This window comes from Cottoperca gobio, chromosome 23 (assembly GCF_900634415.1).
Source record: "Cottoperca gobio chromosome 23, fCotGob3.1, whole genome shotgun sequence".
NCBI classification, from domain to species: Eukaryota; Metazoa; Chordata; class Actinopteri; order Perciformes; family Bovichtidae; genus Cottoperca; species Cottoperca gobio.
Genome location: NC_041377.1, coordinates 13,058,206 through 13,064,787, shown reverse-complemented (window position 1 = coordinate 13,064,787; position 6,582 = coordinate 13,058,206).

Here is a 6,582-nt window from a genome sequence, read left to right as displayed (position 1 = left end):
GTCCTTTCACCCTGTCCTGACGCTACTTTTCCATTTGATCACAGCCCCCGCATGTGGTGACATGACACCAGGCCTGGCATTGCGTTTCCTCCTCGAGTCGTCTCCTTGTGTTCACATGATAATCTCACTGCGACTGGCTGCAGCTTTTCATCACTGATCGTGACGGTTTACTTTTAGCATTCGGCCGAGTGACTTGTAATAAACAGGGTTAGGGTTAGATATGCATGTCAGCAGGTAGGGGAGCAGGGTGTTGTTCAGACAGGATTAAACCTGTGAACATCCCCACCCTCACTGGCTATTAAGATAATCTAATACAGCCAAATTAAAAATAAATAAATAATTGAAAAAAGTTGTTTTTCGGGAAGTAAAAAGGGAAAACTGTGACACTTTGCCTCTGTCTGAATATCAACTGTCGGAAGATGTAAGTACAAACACACATATGTATACACACACACCTTATTGGAAGAGTGAGTGGAATGTCAAGCCGCTGCTGAATGTTCCTTCGCGAGCATTTGGCCAAGCTGCTGGAAAAAGTTACTGTTGAATTAGCCTTTTGTTTCAGGAGGCTGTAGCGGAGAATAGGCCTCTGTTTCCGTCCTCATAACCTGCTTACTGAAGACTTCCCCCCCCCCCCCCCGAAACGGTAATGCACGGCACTGCTGATGTAAAGTAAGTTCAACGGGAGAACTTTATACAACTGTGTGCAATCAGAAACTTTTATGCAAATTCCAGTTTCTAAGGCGATCTGCAAAGCACACCTGTACAAAACACAAATGCAAACAAGAATGGCACGATGGCCCAGTTAGCTATCAGCCTGCTGTCAAACCTAACAGGAATTAGAAAGGAGTTAACGCTACTTTGTTTCTCTCCCCTTCAAGTACTCTCTCTACCCCTGCACTCACTTCTGAGGCATCCACTAAGTATCCACCCTCATCACGCCAATATTAAAAAGCTTAGCTGCCAATGGTTTTTCAAGTAAATTAGAGAAAACAAAATCTCCCAGATTAGTCAATTAAGTGGCACATTAGCCCGAGACTTAATTAAAAGATAGCAGGGCATACAGTCTTTAAGGATATTGAGAGGCGACGGGAGTGTTTAAACAGCAGATTGAACAAATGGCACTTATTAAAAACTTGACTGTGAGTCACTTGACACCTCACATATCCCCTGCACCTTGAGCTACATAAACAGAGTGTCAGCTCCCTGGGTTCCTGCTATGCAAATCTCCGGGACGAGGCAAAGAGAGGAAGTGCACTCGTCATACAGCATCCCCGCCTGGAACGTCAAGATGCCCTCCTACAATCAGCGGCTTAGCAACCACAGCAACCAGAGCGGAAACATAGCGTTCACTATCTCGTACTTTCCCTTCCCGACGACACCACTTGTGAATTAAAGGCGAAAATAGAAGCTAATGTCACGTTTAAGATGCATCTTGTAACACAGAAAGTGTGTTAGTAGGTTTGGCTCCGAAGTAAATGTATTCCCACGAACACAAACCCCCTTTCTGAGATAATGTGTGTGTGCATGCTTAGTGTCAACCTCTCCTTGAAAGGCATCCTTAATTAAACCTTTTGTTCTTCCAAAATGACAAAAAAAAAAAAAAAGCAGAGCCAGGCGAGCAAAAGGCAGTTATTGTGTCAGAGTGCCGAAAGTGAAGAGCAAGGTACACTGGAACATCACAGTTCACTGCTCATGTTGCCATCTCAGCGTCACTTTCTATCCGGAACAATGCGACAGCTGACAGCTCACACCCAAGAATTATCACGCTAAACTGAATTATTTCTGCCACATGTTAATTTATTAACAACCTGTGCATGCTCTAATGTAGCCTGCATTTGCATATACATTTTTAACCTGCGAGCTCATTCGTTTTGAATATTCTTCCGGGAGATGAGAAATATTTCAAACTGCCTTTTGTTGCACCGCGATTGAATTTTGAAGATTGGGATGCGGGGGGAGAAAAGGAAGAAAGACACATAAATCTCACACATGTCCGCAGGGCACATATTCTTTAAGGGCAGATATCTGCACTTCATCACCTTGAAACATATGAGCTGTGGCATCTCCGATCTGAAGCCTCCTCCTCCTCCTCCTCCTCACTCTCTCTCTCTCTCTATCTCAAAGAGGCACCTATGACTGCTTTCAGATGGCTTCAAATACTGCGAGCTGCCTTGTTTAGATGGCTCCCCAGGACTTTTCTGTTTAAGAAGAGCAAACATACAGTATTAATAAGCGCCAATGAACTATTCATATCTGGCTTCAATACACTAGATGGAATATGTAACATGTGCATACTCTCAGATACATCCCAATCTGTGAGCCAATGTTAGATTAAAATGTTTGTGTTTATAAAAGTTATATTAAACAGCATACATATGACAGATAAGATATTACACAACAGCCAAGTTCTTACAAAGTACGTTAACAATGTTTATTATCATCTGGCAGACAACAACGCTTAAGAAAACAGGAATCCGAGGGGGGGGGGGGGGGAATCACACTGACACCTTCCACTTTATGAATCCCCATCGCTCGCAACAGATGCACCATTGATGCCAAGATAATCACGTTTCTCACTCCCATCCACCTTTATAAATCACAGATGTGTCTTTAAAAAGTATAATTATAGAATTCTAAAAACAGTAATGCTTATTATATTCATATCCATGCCAAAGCTGTATTTTTCTTCGTTTTTCATTTATATATTTTAATTTATTCGTCAAGATCAGTAAGGCTAAGACTCGGTACAGCCTAACAATTTCCGCAGGCACCCTTTTGTTTGTAGTTCTCATAACTGTTTTAATCTTCTTCTTTTTTTATAAAACAATATTCAACAGCAGCTCGTCTTTCCATAACCAATGTCCTAGTTACTATACATAAAACTGGAACTACTTTCCACCAAAGAAATAGTCCTCATGAGCCCTTTTTAAGTAAGACATGAGGATACAGTTTCTGGAAAGAGATGTTTTTTTATGTAATGTTTCAGTTCTGGTGGATACAGAAATTACAGATAAAAAACAAATCTGGGGAAAATACAACCAAATGTATATGCATGGTAAGAAAGCACTCGAGGTAGCTTTTATTAGCACTAATTAAAACTATAACATCACATTTATTTGATAATGGCATGCATGAAACAGTGCCACATAGCAGGTGTACCCTGACAATGCATTGCACACATGTTCATTTACACTTTGTGAGGATGTGAGCAGGTGTTGCCGATGCACACCTGTAAACTTTGCAATTCCCAGCGGCGTGTGTACGAAACACCCTGCCGATGCCTCATCCCCTTCTTTTAATGTGCACATCAACACAAACAAACTGTCACCGCAGCAGTTTGTTGCTGAGCGTGTAAACAAAGATGTGTTTATTTGTAGCAGATGAAACAATTAAGGACGCTTGACAGATAAATAAACACATTGGAGGCAAAGCATCTGGTAGTATGTGGGGGGGGGTTACCACAAACGCTGTGTTATTGTTTGTTGTAGCATCACTGTAGACGCACTGTGTAGCAGGAAAACAATTTACCAGATCTGAGAAACAATAAAGTGATTATTTACCCGTTTAAGGAAAAAGGAGACGCAAAGCTTTGACTTTGCAGAATATGAAAAAACCCTCGTGTTTGTGTGATGTCGGGGGGTTTTTTGCCTGTTGTTACCAAAGCATGTTACAGACGGCCTATTTGTGTGTCTACGCATGTGTGTGTGTGTGCGAGAGGCTTGTCAGTCATGTTAACTCAATGTGAAGAGGCTGCTCCAAGCGGAAAGTTGAGTCCTATATATTTGCCACAATGGCTGGTGTTATTAAGACCTTGATCCGTGTTTTCTTTCTGCATGGAGGGAGGTAAGCTACTAGATGCTCTCTCTGTGTGTGTGTCTCGGCGGGGTGGCTTGTTTGAGTCGGGTTAGGAGGAAACATGCACACACACAAACACGCATCCCGGCTCTGTAAACATTTTAAAAACCACCGTGAGGGATGTTTTCCGTTTGTTTCACGTTTATGCCCAATTTAAAGCATTTTTAGTGGATGCTATGAAAAACAAATATGGTTTGTGACCAGCCTTCTCTGACACTGAGTTTGTATCATGAACTGTTTCACTTGGCAGTACTGGAAAAACCAAGAACATTTCAAAAGAAAAACAAAGAAAAACATCTTTAGTTCAAAAGATTTGAAGATTTTTCATTTGGGTGTTTTTGTAGATCTGCAAAAGATGAATGGAGCAACTGATCTGATCATAAACATAACTCCGCTCTGTGCGTGGCTGTATATGCACAGATAAACTATTACAGAACAAGCATGATTGCTAAACAACCTGCCAATCATCCACCAGATCCAGATGACTGGAGGCCAGTGGAGACCGCGTTCATTTAAGTGATGTTAAGAACAAACAATCAAAAGTGCTGCTTGGGAGACCGCAACACGTCCACATCAGCAAATGACATGTAACAATGGTGACATCTAATTTATAGCTCAAGGAGCATGTACAAGCAAATAAACAGGCATCCCTGGTCCGCACGTCCCTCTCAATTTGCCTCTCCCACTGGTCTATTGACTTGCAGATGCAGGGGCGGGAGGAAAATAGAAAAAGTTGAAAGTGTGCAACTTTAAGCTGATGTCTTATTTAAAAGGTCAAAGACCCCTGCTTTGTTACTTTCTCTGTGCAGGCATCCGTAAAGCACAAACAAAAATATTCCACTTCCAAAACATCTGAACTGGGGGGGGGGGGAGGAAGGAGGGGGATGTTTTCAGCACTGTGGAGGAAGAAAGGAAATGATTTGAAGACATGTCGGCGTCTCTTCTCTCCTTTCATTCCTGTCGGATTCCTGCGTTCTCTCAGGCACATGTTGTCAGCGCCGTCTGCACGGGGCACGGCGGGGTTGCAGAAACTTTGAACCTCACCGTGCCCCATCCACGGGGTTTTTCAAGCTCGAGTCTCGTGATCTCGCTAACTGCCGCGTTATCTGTGCACCGCCTCCAGGTAACAAGGAGATTAGAAGCAGTCAGAAGCCCATGTACCACAGCAAAGCTTTAGCAAAAGGGGGTCTTTAAATATTTAAGGTATGAGTACGATCACACATTGTTACTCTATGAAGCGGGGGGAACAAAGAATACAAATGTTTCACTTGGAAATCATTTACATTTCATTGCCGAGACTCTGTTCTGAGACTGATGCAATTTCTGAGTGTTGGATTGAGTTTTTTTGAATAAAGAAAAACAAGATTTAACAGACTTGCCACACTTCCTGCTGGCTGAACATGCACTACGAGTTCTGTCACTGCTAATGCAATTTTGATGCATTTTTTCCTGTCGGCAACCACAACAATAATTTGTGCGGGAGAAATAACAAGCAAACAAATAACATGTGGCGTAAGAAGGCAGGCTTCTCCGGCCTCTTGTCAAAGTCAATTAGAGTCCTCAGGTAATGACCCTATTTGCATTGTAAACCAGGCCCTTGTGTGAGAGTGCTAATGGGGCCACTACCTGAGGAGATTAATTGAAAGTGACATTAGTTGAACTCTCCTCTTTTCTTTTTTCCCTCCTTGCACAGCCCTCTGAAAGATCGTCTCATCTTATTTTAATGTAGCGCCACAAATCTAAACAGCGGGGTCAAGTCTTCTCAAACTTTGACACAAGTGAGGAAGGGGGCGGTGGGGAGGGGCAGAGTGATGCGTTAAAGTAGCTACACATGTCCGTGTTCGGAGAGGGTACTGTGTGCTTTAAGTACTTCACTGCTTTACTACATAACTGTCACAAACAGTATTATGTTTACGATCCATTATGACACATGCATGTATTTGTGTCATTGCACATCAATGCTGACAGTTATCTGGATGATTATCTTTAATGACTCACAACACAATATCATAAATATATCTAAATTAATCACCTCAATGCTGGCTGTCAGGTAATGATGGCTATAATGGATCCTATGGATTAATGGTGTGTGTGTGTGTGGGGGGTTCGTTTTCTGCTGTTTGACAAAAACAAGCATTGATGTTCCATGCGGAAAAAAACACTGTGAATAAAGAGAAGTGTCGCACATTGCCACCCCCTCTTGTCCTGTCTAATTAGTCATATTATATTTAATTATAATATGATTATAATTTTATCAGAATACAACTCTCAGGTCTACGTGAAAATGAAGGAGACAAGACACGGTTAATGTACCCATCTGCTTTTTTTCTTCTTCTTCATATAAAGCAACAGCAAAAGCAGTAATTTGTTCTCATAGCCGAGGGCAGGAGACTTTCATTTTCCTCGTGAAAGAGTTGTATCCCGACCAATTGAGCAGGAAGAGGGGATGGATGGATGAATGGAAGGATTAATACGCAGCGAATCAGAGGAGGTGGCCACCGTCACACTCTAATTTATTTAATATTGTAAGAGAAATGACCTTGAGATCAAAAGAAGTGCTGAATTTCTCCCCAGACGGCAAACAGAAACAATGGAGCCGTCCTAATTGTGACATTACAATCCAGCACACAGTGAGCGATCAGAGGGGGATTGATTAGAGGAGTGGAAAGGTGGACGACTTTGTGAAAAGGTCATTGCACACTCTACCTGGAGTTTTTAATACACCCG